Source organism: Vidua chalybeata, chromosome 3 (genome assembly GCF_026979565.1).
Source record: "Vidua chalybeata isolate OUT-0048 chromosome 3, bVidCha1 merged haplotype, whole genome shotgun sequence".
Taxonomy (NCBI): domain Eukaryota; kingdom Metazoa; phylum Chordata; class Aves; order Passeriformes; family Viduidae; genus Vidua; species Vidua chalybeata.
Genome location: NC_071532.1, coordinates 19,306,614 through 19,328,045, shown reverse-complemented (window position 1 = coordinate 19,328,045; position 21,432 = coordinate 19,306,614). Strand labels below are relative to the sequence as shown.

At 40.5% G+C, this 21,432-nt stretch overlaps 1 protein-coding gene across 1 annotated transcript in view; it reads right to left on the bottom strand.

Moving 5' to 3' along the window:
* Positions 1-19,107, bottom strand: part of DAAM2 (dishevelled associated activator of morphogenesis 2) — a 170,579-nt gene extending 151,472 nt beyond the window's left edge. Inside the window, exon 1 of the mRNA XM_053938696.1 lies at positions 18,817-19,107. The gene's annotated coding sequence lies outside the window, so the exon portion shown is untranslated. The remainder of the gene's footprint in view (positions 1-18,816) is intronic.
* Positions 19,108-21,432: the final 2,325 nt, after the last annotated feature.

The window sequence follows — 21,432 nt, the reverse complement described above, 5'->3', positions numbered from 1 at the left end:
TGGTAAAGGGTTTTTAGGAAAGAAAAAGGAAAAAGCTACACAGGATTATCCTAAAAGTTTAGCAGAATCAGTCATTAAATACAAACAAAAAACTGCGAGTCTTGATATAAGAATTATAAGAACAATATTTTTTACAGTGAGAACAGTCAATCACAGGAATGACCTCCAAAAGGGATATGCTAGAGACTCCATCACTGGAGGTTTTCAAGATGCAACTGGACAGGCAACTAGATAATCTCATGTAGGCTTCCTTTTCCATAAAAGGTTGGGTCAGATTATTTTTCAAGCTCTCTTTCAACCTGGCTATTTCATGAGCCTATGACCTAAACCAAGGATTTGGTTAAACCATGTGAGGTTTAACATTCAACTGAGTGCATAGTATGTTCTACTTCCTGAAGTACCTATGTGGACCAAGATTGCCAAAAAAACCCACATGCAGTTGATTTTGTACCATTGTTAAAATTTCAATGTATCATCTGCCCAATGATAACAGCAAAGATACTTCTCAGTGACAACAGGATTGGTTGGGCATTTACATCCATGCACATCTGTGTTCATGTCCATGCTTTTTCAGCTTTATCACTATTGACTTTGGATTCTCTACTTGCAGTACAACCATATTTACATTACTATGATTTTTAACTGTATATCTGGAGCCAAGCAAACAGACTGGGTTTGTCATATTTTGCTTTCCAGTTGCCAGTTTTTAAGTCTAGACCACTGAAGTTTACACAGAACATCCCTTTGCTCTGCCAGCCTCTAGAGACAAACTTCCAACTCTCCTCCATGCATTTCCTGCTCTGTCCATAAAGAAGCTGAGACAACTGGAGCCATTAGATGAAGGGGTCAGTGTTGGTGAATGCCAATGAGGCTATTGCAAAGAGGTTATGACACATTTGGCCATAGACCATCCCATCTCTGAAACTTCAAGTTACAAAGACATGCACAAATATGGGCACACAGGAACTGAGGTATAGGAAGAACAAGAGACTTTTCATGCAGAGGAAATATAAGGAAATATGAAAACAGATATAAGAGAGTGAGGTATTTTTTAAATCCACTTGGTATATGAAAAACTATGGTTATTCCTTGCTTTAAAAAAAGGTCTGATTGTGTTGCATTAAGTCATGGCCCTCTAATTTTAATTTAGGCTACTTGGGTAAAAGAGCACTGAGGGATCACAGCAGAGCCTTCTGTAAAAGCTAAGCCTGCTTAGAAGTCAGGTTACTTATAAAGGAGGCAAACACGTTTTCAAGCTCAAGACACCACAGGTTTGCTGCCACTGATCTCTAAGCTCTCCAAACTAAAGTTAGCTTAGATCTGTCTGTATGCATCCTGCATTTCCTGTCCTAAACCACGCTGCCAAAACACTACACTGGTAAGTTGATGTTACTTTCCATAACTTCATTTCAGCATCAGGTAACATGCATACTGATGGTTAGAGACAGAAGAAAAGGAGAATAAAAGGCATTCAGTACCATACCTGTCATGGCATGGAATCAACTGCTGTTGCCTCTGCACAGCAATATAATTTCATAGAGACATGGCATGCATGGCATGTCAACAAAACAACTACTTGTTTGTAAGTACTTCAGAATTAAAACTTATTGGCCAAGAATAAGCTTACTATTTATGTTTTGATGATGTTCTCTAGAACAAGTACCTGTTTAAAACATCAAGCATTTTGTAAATTCATCCACTCTAATGACATTCTGTGAAGTAGGACAGGAAAGTAGTGACATTTCTCAGCTATGTTATCACAGACTGTCTCAGATTGTCTCAAAAGGTGCCATGTGAAGCATTATTTTCTCCCTGGGGAAGAAAAAACTTCTGGCAAATCTATGCCATTTATACTATTCTTCTGCATGGAAGGTTGAGATAGAAAGCCTGAATGCACAGAGACAAGCATTATCTGGGAAAAATGTCAAATGTAGAAAAAAAGGAAGAAAGGTGATAATGGAAAAGTAACCAGAGCCAAAAACTTCTGGGAGGACAAATATTTCAAGAGGTCTACATCAGAACATTAAACATGGATAAGCAAAACCAGTAGCTGTTCAAGTTCAGTAGAAAGGCAAACCCTGAAAAGAACAGAGAGCTGAAAGCAAAGAATGAGACAGAAGAAAAACCATGAGGCAATGACAGACAGTCATTCAGGCCCAGATAAATATGGAACTCAGGAGATAACAGTCCATGGGAAAAAAACTACAGGAGATGAATATGAATTTTAAGGCTGTAAAATTCAGCCAGGCCGCCCTGTAATCTGGAAAGGCTGTGGTACTGTTCAGAGCCAGAGCTCTCAGAACTTCCCTTCTTGCCTTCTCTCACTACTTGGCAAGGAATCTGATGCCTGTGAAGTTTCAACAGAGCATAGCTCAATACAAAAATATCATAGAGGCAAGACAATATCTGTAACATGACAAGGGAAAAATTTAGTTCAAGATATTTGGAAGCAACAGAGAAGGTGACAATCCTTCAAATGAAACTTAAGTCCATAGAAATAGGAATCTATGAAGATAACAAAGATGTGAAGAGTCTGCCTAGGTCATTTCCACATACTCCATGCACAAATTCCATCAATGTCACAGATGTAAAAAAAAAAAAAAAAAAAAAAAAAAAAAAAAAAACCAACCACAAAAGTGAAGGAGGAAAAAATAACATTGAGACATCTGGGGTTTATGGAAGCTTTTCTGATTTTTTGGATAAAAACCAAGGAGTATATTTTAAGTACCCTAAATTTTCATTTTGGACAACTCAGACACCTAAGTTCTCACAAAGTTGACAGTTGATACTGAAGAAAAAGGTAGGAGAAAAACATTCCTGTACAGCATAATTTGAAGACTTGAGGTAATTGCACATGAACTGTCCAGAGGCCATGTATCTCTGTGTGTGCATATGTGCATGTGCACATAGTGTGGAGGAGTGAAAGTTTTTCATGGAACAATTTGAATCTTCTAACCTAAACAAAGAATCTTACATTCACAAAAAGAATGTGAGAGATGAATTTCATCTCTTTTAATTAGGAAGGGAGCTTTCAAACTAATTCCCCACTTTCATTGCTGTATTATATTTCTTTCATCCTAAAAACTCCCTAATTCAGTGGAGTCAACCAATAGTGGAGGCTAACAACTCTTGCAGGGAGAGAAAGAAGAGACTCAGAGATAACAGATAGTCAATTTTTGGAAAATGCCACATGCATCTGCAACACACAGGGCAAATACAATAAAAAATCAGCCCCAAAAGTATGATTATACAGAAATCAATCTCATGGACTGTGACAAAATAGACTTTCAGAGAAGCCAAAGTAAGAGTGCAGGCATTAATGCTGATGAGGTCTGGATCCCACCCAGAATAGACAGATGATTCAAAGTTGGGCAGCGAGTCAGTCTTCAGAATCACATACTGCTATTCCACACCACACCAACAAACCCAAAATATATACTTAAAGAACCAGAAATCCAAGTAACCCATCCTCTGACCTACCAGTGAACTATATTCCCTCCTACCTTATCCCAAAGCCAAATATAGAATCAGCAAGGCAGGAGTCCCAAGGCCCTCTGCTATTCTCTTGAAGAATAACTAAAGAGTGCAGTACTGCATAGTTTCTTCTGCAAGTTCCATTGGAAAGGTAGACTGGAGTACCATCAGTTACTCATCATTATCTCTGTTTGCATAAGAGAGAACATGTTCCTCATCATTATCTCTGTCTGCATAAGAGAGAACATGTTCCTAATTAAATTATAATGATGTTTGAAGCTAAAAATGAGAGAAGAAAGAAGACCTGCTTTTGGGTTGTTCAAAGGAATTGGGATAAGAAAGTTGGTTTGGTTTTTGGTTTGTTTTTTTTTTTTTTAGGTTGGGTCAATAGATGCCACTTAGAGATATTTACTTATTAAAAAAAAAAAAAAAGGTAAAGTCATCAATTTTCACTTCTCTGGTTATAGAGCTGGAACTAGACTGTGTTCAGACAAGTTGGGCAGGGCATAGTTACTGTTGATAAAGAAAAGACCCAGTAAACAGTGCCCAGAAAGTGTCACTGAAGCCTGCCTCAGGAAAGCTGAGCTTCATTTAAAACCACTTGAAAAGGAAACTCTACAAATTAAGACTTGGTAATGAGTAAAAGAAGATCAGAGGCAGAACTACATGCTGATTGTGAGAAAACTCAATTAAGGAAATTGTACCCATCTGCAGTCTTGAAATGACATGTTCATTTCCAGAAAACCAATATTCCTACTTCACAAGAAGAATCAGAATAGTGACCAGGTTAAAGCCATTTTCATAAACTAACAGTTCTGTCTACATAGATTCCTCATCTCAGTCTTCGACATGAAGCCCATATAGCAAGAGGAAGGTTCCTTGTATAAATATTTTCAAGCATAAACAAGGTCTGAATGTTAGACTCTATTGGGTTTGTGTGGCAAGGTTTTGGTAGCACTGGCAGGGGTGCGTCAGTACAGTGGCAACTTCTCAAAGGAGGTACCAGAAGCTTCCTCTGGGTCTGATAGAGCCAATGCCAGCTGGCTCCAAGTCAGACCCAGTGCTGACCAAGGCCAAGCCCATCAGCCATGTTGGTCATGGCTCTTGCATAATATATTGGAGAAGAGAATAAAAACTGTGAAACAGCAACTTCAGCTGGAATGAGGATATGCTCAAGAAACAACAATGAAGACACCAAAGGCAGTAGGGGTAGAAGTGCTTCAGGTGTAGGATCAAAGATTCCCCTGTAGTGGTGCAGACCATGGCGAGGCAGCTGTGTCCCTCTGTAGCCCATGGGGGAGCAGAAATCCACCTGCTACCTTTGGAGGTTCACAGTGAAGTAAACATCTGCCTGCAGCCTGTGGAAGACCCCATGCCAGAGCAGGTGGTTGCCCAGAGAAGACTGTGACCCCATAGGAAGCCCATGCTGAAAGACAATCTTGGCAGGACCTGTAGGCCTATGGAGAGAGAAGCACACACTGGAGCAGTTTGCTGGGAGGACCTATGGCCCCATACAGGACCCATGCTGGAGCAGTTCAGGTCCAGCAAAGTACAAAGTACAGCAGCCCACACTGGAGAGGTTCATGGAGAATTGTCTCCCTTGTGTGAGACTCCACATGGGAGCAGGGGATAAGTGTGAGGAGTCCTTCCCCTAAGGAGGAAGGAACAGCAGAGACAATGTATGATGAATATCACCCTGTGCTGCTTGAAGGCAGAAAGCAGAGAAACTTGGAGTAAAGTTCAAGAAGAGAGGGATGGGAGGAAGATATTTTTAAGGTTTGGTTTTATTTCTCATTATCCTACTCTGATCTGATTTGTAATTAAGCTAATTTCTCTAAGCTGAGTCTGCTTTGCCCATGGTGGTAATTGGTGAGTTAGCTGTCCCTGACTTTATCTCAATCCACAAGCCTTTCATTTTATTTTCTTTCCCATGGCCAGCTGAGGAGAGTGACAGAGCAGATGTGATGGGCACTTGGCCTGCAGCCAGGGTCACCCCAGCTTATACTCACATAATTGATCAAGGAGATAATTTTGAAACAGCTAAACTTATGTCTTGCATTACAAATAGTCTGAACAAAGCTCTAAACCATATCAGTAGAGCCAGATTTGGGCCAGCTTTGTTTGACAGCCAACTCTGCTTAGCCACCATAAAAAGATCTGGTCTATTTCCCATGTAACTGTGAAATTCAGTTGTGTTTCAGAAGCATAATCTTTATATAGCACACATTAAATATAGTCCTGCATAAGATCTACCACAAGATTTTTCCTACTTCCACACCTGATAACAGGTGTGGCCATTTTGACTCCGTACTTGGCATTGGCTGCTGTCCATAAGTCAAGGGCAACCCAGCCTTTTACAAACATTAAACACCTTTGGTGTTGTCACGAGGAAGCACATCAGAACTGACCATGGAGTCAGCTGTGCACAAAGCTCCCATGAATATATCTCAAACACACAATGGGGAAAGATAACAAAAAGGGCATGAACAAAAACATTTAGCAGAAGGTCCCTACTCAGAATGAAAAATTTTCCCATTAAACACCAGGACTAAAACCTCCTGGACATGAAATCTCAGGTTGCTAATACCAGAGAGCCAAAAAATCCCCAAACTAGTCTAAAAACAGCGCGACTAAAAATATTATTGTAACTGAAAGCCTCTTTAGTAATGAAACCTTCATAATACTCTCTTTTGACAATTTAACTAGCTTTTCAACTTAAAGCTCCATATCTTGATTTGATAAATGGAGATGCTGATTTTTTAAAACAATCAGGTTGTTGTTCAGGCTACATCCAGGTTATATATGAAGTGCTAGATGGTAAAAAATAAATAAACAAACAAACACAACAGAATGCTTTCATTATATGAGGACCTCTTTAATTAAAAACACATTTCTTTTCTGCTAAGATCATGCTACCTATTCTTCCTCGTATCAAAGCAAAGCTATTGCATTACTTTTCCAAAGAGACTCTCCTTTCAGCACCATTAATGCTGCTGTATGCTTACACACTGCTCACATACTGAAAGCTAAACCTTTCACACATCTTTTCCTAAAATCATATCATATCCTGAGTAGGAAAGGACACACCAGGATCACCGAGTCCAACTCCTGCCCTTGCACAGGACACCCCAAGAGTCACACCATGTGCCTGAGAGTTTTGCCCAAATGCTTCTGGAACTCCGTCAGGTTTGGTGCTGCAGCCACTTCCCTGGGAGCTGTTCCAGTGCCCAACCACCCTCTGGGTCAAGAGCCTTGTCCTGATATCCAACCTAAACCTCCCCTGGCACAACTTCAGGCCATTCCCTCAGGTCCTGTCACTGGTCACCACAGAGAAGGTCTCAGTGCCCAGTCCATTTCTTCCTCAAAATGATACACAGGAAATGGATTGTTTTGGTCATTTGCCTTGGCCCTATGACTGAATGGCAATCGCAAGATTTAGACAAACAACTGAGTTGCATTTGCAAGCAAAGCTTACAGTAGCATGCACAGTACTCTCAGCGCATCACAAATGTATACATTTACTAAGAAATTAAAGAAAACACAGCAGGAACGTTCATCATCAGGCCCTCAGAGTTTGAATCTGCTAAATGTATTCAGTATCACATTTACCAGGAGGGTGTTGACAGGTGGAAGGTAATAGCTAAGTATTTTGTCATTCCTATAAACTGAATGCAGCCATTTGTTTCCTTCTATGGACATTATATGGCCTTTTAAAAGCATATTTATTTCTGGCTCTGCCTGTCCTGTATGAACCTTCTCCCCGGGATTATAGACTGAGAAAGTACAACTAATCCTGACCAAAGAGCTCTAAAAAGAATTACCAGCAGAACTCAGACTCATGATTCGCTTCCTCCATTTCTGTGCAACAAGTGAGGAGCCAAAAAGAGAGAACAGTGAGGGACTGTTTATTAATATTTGATTAGAGTCCTCCAGAAGCCACATTTTGGTGTATAGCTGAACTTCAGCCTCCTAAGTCCTTGCAAGTACTGACCAAGCATCAACAGCATAATCAGTCTTCTCTTCTTTAGTGTCCTGAGAACTCCTTCAGCATCTGTTGCCTGCACATAGGGCTCAGAACCCTCACTGTGCCTCCTGAACTGAGCCACAGGAGCTGCACAAAACTTGTCTTACCTCTATGGGAGAAGGAGTGCCTGGATAACACAGGGATCATAGCCTGTTATCTGGGAGGTATCCTCTCCTAGTTCTGTCACATATTTCCAATGAGAGAATAGAGGTGTATGTATAGTACAATTAATGTCACATCTCCATCTTGGGAGACTATCACAAAATGCAATCAAAGCATAAGGATATATGAGCTAAAAAACTGAAATATTTTCAACCAGACTAATTTCTTACAGACAGGGCCCATCAGCCAATCATTACCATCCCTATTCATAAACTAACAAAGAATCAGTTAGTGACTACAAGCCTTTTTGTACAACAAAAGGGTATGCTGTGTTCTGAAAAGGCACACGGCATCTCCAGCTATCTCTACTCATTCTATGCTGGCACTGATTAGAGACATTCTTCACCTGTAAACTTAGTTTCTTCCTGCTGAAGCTCATTAGGATGGATGAAAAAAAGAAAGACACTGGTTCTGCTTCTTTAAATACAATCAAAGTCAAATTTAAATGTATCTAATTATTGTCATCAAAGCATAAGCACCTCATGTGATGAATTATTAAGACTGTTTAAATAAATCTATTGGAGAAGAGGAACAGTAATTATTTTGAAGTAGTGATCAGGAAACAAGTCCAAAATATTCTTTTGCACCAGTCCCAGGAACTTCATCCCAGGAGTGTCACAGCACGTGTCACAGCTGAGACAGCCACAATACACAGAGTATCACTATACAATTTCAGAAAGCTTCAACAATCACCCATACAGAGTAACACAACTTCAAGCATCTGCCCATACAGAGTAACCTCACACAACTTCAGAAGGCTGCAAGTATCTGCCCTTGTTCTTTAGCCCAGCCTTTTATACCCCTCATTGTTCATGCATTGCACCTGTGTGCCCTCTGTTCCCTTTGGTGGTTGGTCAGTGCACTTGGGCACTCCATGGCTCATTGCTGTCAGTGCTGCTCACCTGCTTCTCACAGCTGTACCCATTGGGGATGAGGCTCAGCCGCACAATTAGCACAAATTGTCTACCTACACAGGAGGATTCCAGAATTATCTTAGTTGGTAAAATCCCAACAGTGGGGGCAATACAAGGAGTACAGGATACAGCAAGCTATGTGTGCATACCTCTTAGCTACAGAAGCAGCAGAGACAATAAAAGAAGGTATATTTGAAAACTTGCTCTTGGAAAAATTAATGAAAAAACACCAATGAAAAAATTTCTTTGGTAATCAAAAAAAAAAAAAAACCTCAACATACACAGAAAAATACAGACAACAATTTCAAAAGCACTCTGAACCACTACAGTCTCCTTAAGATGATAGATCTGAACAGAAGTCCCACTACTCTCACACTACCTGCTCTGCCTACCTACTATCTACCGTGTGCTGTGATACTGGAGCCAGACCTTTTGTTTTGGCTTTCTCTCATCTGAATCTTTTGTCCTGCTGCACCAAAATTTCCCAGTAAACTTCAGACATCTGAAACATTCAGACTGGTACTTCCCTGCAAAAAGTCTTGGTTTTGATACAATCTAAAATAAAAGCTGTCTTGTAAGCCCATTCATTCTAAATCATATTGCTTTAAGATCAGTAGCATCATGGTAAGGATTGTATAGAGCAGGATGCTGAATGGACTGTACTGTTTTTTCTACTGAGTTTAAGGGCGTTTGAAGAATCTTGTAAATTATGCCATCAAGTACTGCCCAGAGAGGGAAGCTGCATGGGAATATACTGAGGTCACAGCAAACCTTACTCAGCTTTCCCCTCCATGCCTGCCCTCAAGTGCAGCTTAGCGTGGGATTCTGACAGCAGGAGGTTCCCACTGCAGGCCTTTGGCTTCATCTCTCCATCAGCCTCTGGCCTCTCAGTTCTTCTCAGGGACTCTCCATGCACTCTGAAGAACAAAGAATCCAGGCATTTGTCTGGGGCTCTGGGAGCCACTTGCCTCATTCCTTCTGAGGAAACAGCTGGAAAGTTGCCCTCCAAAACTCATTTGTGAGCTGCATCCCCTCCAGAAGTTTTATCAGCTGCTCATTTCAAGCAGGTTTTTATAGAACAGTGGGAGAGCTGGACTGGATGAAAAGAACTGGATCAATGTCTTTGCCTATCCCAGGCACTAGATCCTCAAACCCAAATCATTGCTCACAAAGTCCCCAGTTAAAGCTTTTTACAGATGCAGAAACATGCAAGCCACTTTCTCCCTCTTCCCATCTCACCATCCTGGACTCAGAGGTGAGTTACACATACTGTCTGTCTTGGAAAACGCAAACAGCCACCTTTTCCTGCTTCTGTCTGAGAACTGACTGGAGAGGCTAAAAAGCTCTCAAATCCAAAGGATTTAGCAAACCAAGACACAATGACACTGATGATGAAGAACATAATGAAAAGTTGCACAATTTTCATGCCCAACCAAATGGGCATGAACGGGTTCTGAACAAATTTAGTTTGGAAATTAGAAGCAGATTTATAAACATCAGAGGAGTGAGGCTCTTGAATGGCTTCCCAATAGGAAACAACAGGAGCAAAAGCCATTTGAGACAGAGACTGATAAATTAACTAAGAAAATCCTGCAACATAATTTCCTGCAATTACAGAAATGGTGTACTCCGTGACTCAGGAGGTCTCTTTCAGCCTTGCACACTTCATCCTCTGCTGAGCCAAGACAGGATAGGTAAATAAATAAAAAGTAGAGACAAGGTACATTAAAAGTGGAATATTGGCAGGGCAGCTAGAATAAGGGTGAGTCTGCTTTCTTCATTAAGCAAATTTATGGAAGTTTTGAATGACATTTATTCACCTGTATGTACTTATGTATTTTCAGGCAAAAATTTGGGTCATAAGGGAAACAGGAATAAAGTTCCATGATATCTATGATCACCTCCAAGGAGCAGGATGGAGGTGAACCCTCCCACCTACCATGCAATCAGTTGACTAAATTGTTAGAAGTTATCTTCACTGACCTGCATCAAGGGGTTACAAGCTGTCAAAGGAACTGTAAAAAGAGGTAAGTAAGTGCGAAAATTAACAAAGAAAATCATGCAGGAAGAATTCAAGTGAAACTGAGAAGTCTCATAGCTGAGAAATGTGTGTAGAAAGGGCTTTAGAAATGATCACCTATCTTTTTCAGACTTGACCAAAGTTTTGCTGGAAAGAAGTCCCTGAAAGCATTAAAAAGAGCCAGCAGGGAGAATTCACATTCTATTTCTGTATTGAAAAGCCCAGGATAATACCACCCTATTCTACACACAGGAAAACACTAAACACATGAAGCTGAAAAAGCATGAGAAATATAGCACTGTAACATAAGAAATCATCTGTGAACTCTCCTGTAGCACATCAAACATGAGGTATTCATTCATTCCCACAAATGGAGTCAGTGTTGATCTATAAGCTGCAGCACAATATTACACATTTCGGTTTCATGATAAGCTGCAGCTCTGTACTACACATTTCAGTTCCATGCATTTAAGCCAGACACAAATTCCCAGGGGATTGAAAGAACCCACTACAGTGAGTTGTGGTTCTATTTCAGATCATATCACAGCATAACAAATCACAGTTTCAGACACTGTGATAAGGGCCTCAATAAAGCCAGTAGCATGATAACTTCATGTATATTCCTTCCACGCATGCAGCCATGTGTAGAATCAAATCCACCTCAGGCCTTTCAAACTGTAAAACTACAAAATAATGATCACTCTCATACCTGCATGTATCTATTATTCATCAACGTATATACTCTTAAATACACATCATTTATTACATACTGTTGTACAGCAGTACCTATCTAACCCTGTCCACACACATCAACACTGTTTATTTGAAAAAAAAAAAAAGAAAAGAAAAAGCAGAGAACAGAAATGTTTCATGCAGAAGTTATTTTGGTGGTGCTGGTTTGTTCTGCTGGTTTTTCATTCATGTCCCATACAAAGTGGTCCTCAGAAGCAGAGTCCCTTTATGTCTTTGGTAACACACCAGCTCCCTGTGACTGCCGTCCCATAAGAAATTCTGAGGGCTGAGAAGGTTCCCCTGTTGGTCTAGATATTTGATGTCAAAGAGGTTTGTAAATTAAGTATGGAAGGAAAAAAAGGAAGGAAAAATAAAAACCATAACTTAAAGACTGAACTTTAAGTTATGTTTTTTTATTAAAATACCTTACAGCACCCTGTGCAGATTAGCAAATTCTTCTGAAATATGAAAAGATTTCTGTTAATCACTGAGTAAAGATGAGAGACAAGACTTCCAAGAGAGTGCAAATATTTCTGAGGTACGGGATGTCATATTTTCCTAAAGAATTTTGCACATTACATGCCTGACTATTCATGTCATTTTGTTCTCAAGCTGAGAAACTGAAAATTCTCTCCAAGCTATTTTGATTGACTGGGCCTTGGGACATGAAGTCAAAGTAGCAAGCATGAGCATAAGTCTCCAAACTTCCACAGCCCCTTTCTTGTTGTCCCTATTGTGCTCAAAGTTGAAGCACTGTAGTAGTTTAATTCCCTCCACCTAATTAAGTTGCATTGAAAAGGGAAATGAAAGCAGGAAAAAACAGCTTGTCTAGAGTATGTTTTCATTTTTCCATTTTAATTTCACCTACAAGTCAGCCACCTTAAACATGACATTGGATGATTGGCAAAAGCATAACATTATTGCTTAAAACCTAACATCACTAGAAGTCCTTGTTTGTTCTTGGGTATTTTCTTAAGTGGAAAAAAAAAGGAAAAAAGAAAAGGTTTTTCAATATAAATAAATCCCTGAAGGGCTTCCAACCAAAATGCTTATAGTATTAGACGATGAAAGAACTGTTAGGGAAGTGAACAAGAAACAGGAAGTTGGAACTACCTGGCCAAGTTTCACTCTATAACCTGAGTAGTGTGCAATTAAAAAATAACCAGCACAAAGAGTGAAAAACAGCTTCCAGTACAAATATATACTTTTATGATCAAGTTCTCCATAGACAGAAATTTAATTTTTTCCTAGAGAATATGATTAAAAGACAGTCATTGTTTAAATCTCAGGGAAAAGGGGAAGCAGGCATACATACAAACATAAAAATATAAAGTTTGCATAATATTTAAAAACAGTATCTCTTTTTTCAAAAATACAATATCCTGCCAAAAGGTTTAGTCTACGCTACAGTTATTACACATCATTGCAGGTATTACAACAAACCCTGTGCCACTGTCACATACAGTCCCTCTGTCCCGCTCTGAAAGAAACCATCTGTAGTTCAGAGGCTTTGATTTCTAGATGAGCTTAATGCAAAAGCCCTCATGAAACTTTCCAAAGGGCCTCTGAATCAGGAAAAGAACGCAGAGCCTAAAAACACAAGGCTTGTGTAACACAAGTGGAGTACTGAAAAACCACAATCAATTGGGAGATTGAATGATTCACAGGGCTAGTAATGGAATACAATATGTCCTTCTACCAGGTCACTATGCTGAATCTATTTGGATGATGACCAAAAACCATTCCCATTTGATTACTGCTCATGTGAAATGAATTGATCAGGGCTGTCCCGATAAGCAAGCAAGTTTGTCACTTGAAACAAAAAGACCCACGAGGACTTCTGTTGGCAAAACATAATGAGATTCAAGAAGAAGTCATCTCAAAATCTAAATAGTCAGCTCATTGTCAGGGATCTGACAATGCTGGCCAAAAAACGAAGAAAAAAAAAAAAAAAAAAAAAAAAAAAAAAGTTGAACAGAAAGATGCTAAATATCAGGTTTGATCCATTGATTGACCCAAAACACGCAACTAGAGAGCAGCACTGGGGAAGGTGACTCAGCCATGGTTCAAGGCACCACTTATTCTGTGACTGAACAAAGAGACTCCAGTCTTCCAAATCTGTCAGTTTAACAGATTTCACCCAAAAGAAATTAATTTTACCTTCTTAAAAGGAAAGCAAAAAAAAAAAGAAAAATCTAACTCACCAGTGAAGCTGTCCAAGATTTTTTGAAGATAATAATCCTTCAGCTTACTGGGATCTGCATTTAATAGACAGAGAGGGTGCCAAGAGGTAGTTCAGCCCCAGCTGTCGGTGCACCTTTCTATTCCAGCAAACCCAGCTTCCTGCCTTTTAGCACACACAAATTTGGCACATTTAATCAAGTAAGTGTTCATTTTAATAAGGCATCAAATTGCCAGAAAAAATATTTTGCTTGCCTACCAAAAGATAAAAATTGAGCCTTTAGCATGTTTTCTTAAAAAAAAAAAAAAAAAAAAAAAAAAAAGACAACAAAAATGTTGCCATCTTAAGGCAAACACTAAAGCTTTTACTTTACTTTGGGTCTGTTTCAGCTGCTGTAAGATGTACTAAAACAAACAAACTCCTCCATCCACCTCTGTATCCCTGCATCAAGTTCTGAACCTAAAAGTATATGATCATTTCCAGCGTGCTGTCAAAGGCACATGAGAGTGAAGCACTGGTGTGAGCATGCACATACATGCACACAAACAAACACAGTATTTATAAACCCACTGCTGTAAGGGATTTGGCGTTTATTTTTTTAATTAACTGCAAATGATAACACAAGAGCTTTTCATCTGGCATGAGCTTGGATTTCATCAGCTGCTGGAAAAGATTCTCTTGGAGAAATGAAATTACAGTGTTTCTTAATGTACTTTCCATGGATTTCAAAATAAACAGAAGTATATGGTCATGCCAGTTAATAAAGAGATGTAGGTAAAGTTACAGGTACTTGATACACACCCAGAAAGAGGCTGCAGAGCTAGACACGCACAACACACCATATTGGCTAAATGACAAAACACCCATGTGAGGAAAAAAGTGAAGTCCAAGTGAAAAGAACTGGGAAGAGCAGTTACAAAGAGTGCCATTAGCCTTCCTGCTGGCCCTGGATATTACATTATACACAACATGGCATAACAGAGATTTCATTGTTTGATGCTCCTTCTGCCCATACACCTTTCTCCTTATGTTACATCTCTCAAATGGAACAATGTGTGACAGCAGGAAACTAAAAGTGATGCAGATGACTTCAGAACTGCTTTTAATCTCTGCTCCATTTCAAAAGTCAGAAGCTGCACTGTGAATCAGTTCCATGCCACACCCCACCCCATTCCCTCTCCAAAGGGACAATTTGACAAGATGGTAAAGAACAGCCCTGAGTATAAAATTTATTATTTCTAATGAAGGCACTGAGAAGTGCAGCCCTTACTAAATAACATCACTGACAGCTGTCACATTGTTTTTTTCTTCTCATATGGAACATTTACAATCCATGGCCTCTTGAATTCATGAAAAAGGAGGAGGGAGAAATCACAGCAGTACCTTATTTGGTCCCTAGAAAGCTAAAAAATTCCTACCTCTTTTCATCATTTCATGCTACAAAACACATCAACTTGATACATACTTTTGTCAAATGCTCAGAAGATTATTTCACAGGTTTCAGGGTGTAGCAAAAAGAACAAAAGGCATTTCACCACTGCTTGATTTACTGGCTGGCAAGATCAACGCAGTATTTAAATGTGATAATTTAATGATACATTAGGTCACTACCATGTTTTTGAAAGCATAATTAAAGTGGTAGAGTGCCTAAAAATTTTTAAAGACATCTTGTTCATTATTTTTTTACATTTAAGAAATAATACTCTCAACAACAGATTGATATTAAAGAGAGAATGAAGTTTTCAAGGATTCTGATTGATCTGGTGAAGAAGAAAAGAACTTTGGAATTACACATAATAAAAGGAAAATCTCAGTCATCAATTGTCTCATTCACAAAATGACAGATCTACATATGTGAAGATGAAAATAAATTAATTCTTTGGAGGATGCTTATCCACACAAGTATTGGCAGATCTGACGTAGTCTCCCTGGGATATTCAGAACTAGCTACATAGAGGTATCTACTTCACTGAAAATATTCTTTGGGGAACACATTCCTGCATTAATTCCTTTCCATATCCACCTTCAGAGGTATTAAATTTTATTTACTTTCCTTCGTATTCTGTGCAAGTTAACATGTTTTGATCTTGCACAGGACATCTTGAGAGGTCTCCACTTATACAGATAAACTTGTCCCACGTGTAATGGAAAATGTGGCATTCCAAACACTAAAGCAGAGACAGATAAATCAGACATAAAATCACACCTATCACTGTTCAATATAAAAAAACTACAAAATCTCTTATTTAAGAAAAGAGGAAGTTACTATGTTACCAGCACAGTCAGCCTTTGATATGAAACTGGGGTTTTCAGTTGGAATCCTGGTTCTGTTATATAAAGCAGAAAGAGGCTTTACCTGCAACAAAGAACAAGGCCAGATTCACCACAGCTGTGTGAGCACCAACAAGCCTTCATAACCTGTGGTAACATCCAGCAATTCATAACGCTGGAAACATTCTGAGAGAAAGGATTTTACAGTTGGCTTCATCAAGTAAACTATTATAAAATGCTCAAAGATTAATTAACCTGAAGCTCTGTGAAACAATGACATGAAAATTTTATTAGAAATCAAGCTGACAGTAATTTGTTGAGTAATCATGAGTCTTGCTCTGGCTAAACTCACTTAGCAGAGTTACTGTCAGTGTAAGCAAGTAGTAGACAAGTGCTCCAATGGCAGTCACAGAATTTATAGCACTGCCAGCATGCTATGGCAGGTAAAAAGATTAATGGTCTCTAATGAGAAAAGCTATTCAAGGAAGCTCCGCTTCTTTAATTTAGCATAAATACAGGTGGAGGATCCCTTTACATTTTAAATATCACATGCAAATGTCATATTAAGCTAATGTTTTGGGAACTCTGCAGGAGTTAACTGTATGACCTCAGCATCAGCCACAGACCAGACTTACAGTGTTGACTCCCAGGTACAAAACACTTGGGAGCAAAATAAAACAAATATTAAAGTGAATTTCCAAACAACAGATCTAAAAATCAGATCTGGCACATCATACTATCTTCTCCATTTGTGAAGAAAAGATTTTAATTTGAAATATAGGCAATTAGGAGAATTAAACTGAAACAACTACAGCTACCACATTAAACATAATGCAGACAAATAGTGGGGAGATGCAACTTTTAAGAGTTTAATTGGGACATCAGCGATGGTGGAGGAGACAATTGGAATGCATAAATTAGCCTCCTACAAAGGCAAGCATCTGCTACGTTCAAATGTGTCTCAGAGTGTCGATAGCACTATCATTCTCAATGAACTTGCAATCTTCTTGAAGGGAAGTGAAAAAGATTCCTCCATAAGTTACTGAGGCAGTAGTTGGACCTGACTAATGCCTGCAAATTCAGAGAGGAATTGAAGAGGGAAATCTTTCCTCCGATCCAGTAAATCATTTTTACAGGCCATTCATACCTGGATGTCTAATGAAGCATAAGGAGTATAAAGAAATGGCTGCTTTTTTCTTGGAGAACTACTAACATCACACGGATACACCGCCGCACAATAAGTGTTTTACTATCTCTTGCAGGTAAGAACGTTGTCTTCTCTTCACATACTCCACTGATTCAGCAGAGGTAGTAGAACTCTAAACTTTTCAATGAGACATAATAATTGGTAGTCATAATGACTGCATTCCATATGGTCATTCAGTTCTTTTAATCTGCTTTGCCCAGCATGTCTCACATTAAGGACTCAAAACCTGCAAATCTCTCCACTCCACTGCAAGTGATTTGTAAGTAACAGGAATACAGTCAGACAGAAGAGTCTTGTTCAAGGCACAACCAAAGCTCTGTGTCACAATAGAAACATCGAGTTCTAACAGATGCTGGATCAGAGGGGAAATTGACAGCTCTGGTCCTTCGCTACTCACAAGAGAGCTGCATTAGTTAAAACAATATCTTCATTCCTTTTAAAGCCTTTGATTTAAGCAAACCCAAATTCCTGCTCCACATAGAAGAATATTTTACACCCCAGGTGATACATAATCAAGTATATGCACACAAAGGTGTGAACAGATTATTGCTGCATTTTCTAGCTCTTTGTTTATATGGGTGAAATATGGCACAATTGTCAGCCTCTTTTAGTTTTCTATGAGGACAGCTGTACACCTGGACATGACCCTTCCCCTTTCCCCAAACTGCTTGACAATATGCCATTCAGTCATTAGGGTTTACAGTCTTAGTCCCTTGTAGATCTCTAACCTCTACTGTACATCTGTACTGAATACCAAGGAAATGTTCCTATGTCAGATGTCCAATTTCAGCCTGAAATTTGATCAACACCGAGTGACAGTTCTTCCTCATCTTGCACACCACTACTGAAGTAACATTTCTGTCAAGAGATTCCACACTTTCCCTTCCCTTCTTGATCCAATATGACTCCACAACACACTCCAGAAAAAGATAACAAGGTCATAACCAGGCTCTAATACATTTCTTTGTAATTCAGATAATCTCGTACAAAACAATCAAAAAAAAAAAAAAAAAAAAAAAACTGCCCCCAAAACTTAAGGGAATGAAAATTAAAAACATTGGCTGTTCCAACTGGATGCTACGTACTATAGCTTTGCGCTCGTGTGAACAATTGCTGGTTTAATGGTTTAAAACATCTCGCCTCCACTCGATTTTCCCCTCGGATCTTTACCGGCTCCCCGTTTCAGGGAGGCTGATGGCGGGTGCAGCAACAGCGCCCTCTGTCCGCCACGCGGGAAATGGCATCTCCTGCCTCTGCCCTCCCAGGGCTGACGATGTAGTCACTTAAATTTAAACAAATATATACCACATTTGCCCGGCAATACTTTGGCATCCAGATTTACACTGACAGCACGGTTTTTAAAAGTTCCTTCTCACTGCTGTACAAATCCCAGTGCGCTTAAGACTTCAAAACGAGTCTTACTCTGGAAAAGTAAATGACAAGCCATTTCAAGCTTCTTTAAAGTTGGGGTTTGTTTTGCTGGCTTTTTTGTTTGTTTGTTTATTTTTTGTAATCTTTAATCATATCCTAAGGAAAAGCCAATTACAACTCTTACTAGTTTTCTGTTCCCCCACATACAAAAGCACTTGCCGGTTTCTCCTTCTCACTCCTGCAGCAAAGCTTCTATGTGGAAAGAGGATTTCAAAAATAGGAGCACAAACACTGACAAATCGTTAAAGTTTTTTTACACTTTTATTTTGCCTCCATGTTTTTCCAGCTGTTCTGCTTAAAAGTAAAAGAAAAAAAAAAAAAACTTGCAAAGAACATTACAAATTAAGAAACTGGAAAGCTGCAATCCAAGGAAGAGGATGTGACTCTAGTTTGACTTACCAATTTTATCCAGATGTTTATTTTCCTACTTGCTTTTTACAGCGGCTGAGCTCAGTGCTCAGGAACGTCCATCCCGTGTCAGGGAGCCAGGCAGAGCGCTGATCCCCACGCTGGATGCTGCTGAGCGAGCGGAGCTGGGGTGCCTGCTGCTGCTGCTGCTACGTGCGCTCTCTCGGAGCCGGACGGGGAACTGCTTCCCATTCCCCAGCGCCGCTCCAGCGCTGCGGGCTGCGGGAGGCAGGGCCGGCCCCTGCTACTGTGCCGCGCTTTCTTAAAGGGCCCCGCGCCGGCCTGGCGGGAGCGCTCCGCTCCGGGAGCCACCGGCGCTGCTCGGGCGGCGCTGCGGGCGGGAGCGCCGGGGGGAGCGAGGGGGGCTCACCGCCGCGGTGACCATCGCCGTGGGCGAGAGACGCTTTCCTACGTGCCTCGGGAACAGGAACGCTCTTCACGCAGTTATCCGCTCGAGGCTTTCAGGAGTGGCGGGGTTTAATCTTGGTTTACGTCGCGCTCTCCGCAAGGCCGGTGGGGCAGGAGGCGGCGGGGTCCGCGCGGGTCCCTGGGCAGCGGGCGCAGGATCCCGACTGCGGCAGGGACCACCGCGGGGAGCAGCGCGCCCTCGCCAGCCTCCTGCTCTGTGACTTTCACTGCGGCACACTGTCCCCAAACCATGGTCTGCAGCGGGGCTGAGGGACTTCCCCTGGCACTCAGTCTGACCTTAAGAGATTTTATTCCCTGTAATAATGGAGGGGATATGATTTAACGGAATAAAAAGCCCTCATTTCCTAGTTTTTTCTCTCCATTCATTCTCCAGATAGCTTTAATCCCGTGTAAACCACTGTTTCTACCATGTTCGCTGATTTCTGACTTCACTTTTAATTGTATCTGATTTTAATAGCTGGATTAATGTGGGGAAGTTGTCTGCCTCGTGTGTGTTGCTGTCTGCAGTGAAAGAAACCACATTCTTTGTTAAATAGAAACACTGAAATTCAGAGATAGTAACACCATCTGCAAAATCTCTTTTTTTCAACTCATGGAAATACATGGTTTGCTCTTTGTATATGTAAGACATTTGCAATAACTGAACTCTCATGATGACAATACCAATCAACACAAGGCAAAGGCATATATATATATACACACAGATATGTGTATCTTTAATGACACATCCAGAGAAAACAAGTTACTGCGGGAAAATGCTGCCTTCAAACTCGCAGGCCAAACCAAACAAGGTGAGGCCAAGTCACCACTGTCCTGTCTTCTCTGCCCTCACTTAAACCAATGCACAATAAGCACATAACAGGTACAAACTGCTTGCAAGCCATGATGTCTTTATTTCTGTTTCTTTGGTCCTATGGAGGAGAACATGGGCACAAACCGAAAACTGAATGCAACCATTTTAATGATAATGGCCCATCACAAACAGGCTCAGTAGGTACCCGCTAACTACTGGCATGTATACCTTCTGCCCTGTAAGCAAAGTAGCCATTTGGCCACATGACTAAATTACAATATTCAGCACTATGAGCCTTCTATGAAACCACAGGGACTCATCAGAGTTCCTCTGGTATGAGCTGTACTATGCTCCTGCCTTTCTCAGCATAAAGCCTGAGAAAGTTTTGGATTATTTACATATGCAAACTACATGTGATGCATGGTAGAACAGATCTTGAAATTCCATCTGTCCTCTCCTCTGTTCACACATTCCCATTGGTCTATTAATCCTCACTTCCCACTCACATCTCTAGCTACCACTTTTTTTATCTCTTCTTCTAAGTCCTTCCCCATTTACTCCCTCTTTCCCCATTCTGCATGCCAGTACTTTTGTAGCTGATCTCCACCTTTCAAGCTCCATCTAATTGCCTTGGTCCTCCCTCCTCACCTCTTAACTTCTCAGTTTCTCATTCTAAGAGGGAAGAAGGCCTGAAAGGAGACCTGGGAGTTATTAACCGGTTCCTTCTCTTGCATCCCTCTCCTTTCTACAGCAAAGGTTCTGGAGACAGAGACCTGTATCCAGCCCTAGAAACTAACCTGCAGCAGCAGGCCAGGGCACAGGGGTTAGGCATGCTCACATTACCAAGGCTATCTCCCTGCTCACAGTTCCACACTGAACCATTTATTATGATACAATGAAACAAAGATAAATGGCCCTTGTCCATTAGTTGAAAGTTAATGAAACACCCATCTTTAAGACAAAGCTGTCATCCATTTGGTGCCATAGCTAAGGTTATTCTGATATGTTCAAAGCAGGCAGTGTCTGTCTACCAGACAATAGGGTAAGGTGCTGCAGTGGATGGGAAATTGAATGGCAAAGATACCAATGATGGAAGGATACTGGGGGCTGGATACTGGGGGCTGGAGGGAAGCTAAAGTGATGCTCCACTGCACCACACGCACAAAACAAGAACATGCAAAACACCAGAAAGTGCCAGCAGGAAACAGGCTTGTGCCACTGAAAGAATGATCTCATCACCATAAATGTTGAGATAAAAAAGGAATATCTGCAGTTCCTTACATATGTTGCTCCTTACTCTCCTCATAATCCCATGTGAAAGCTGGCCCCCTCTCACCGCAGCATCTGGATGTTCCATTGACAGAGCATTGTCTCATGGCTGCAGC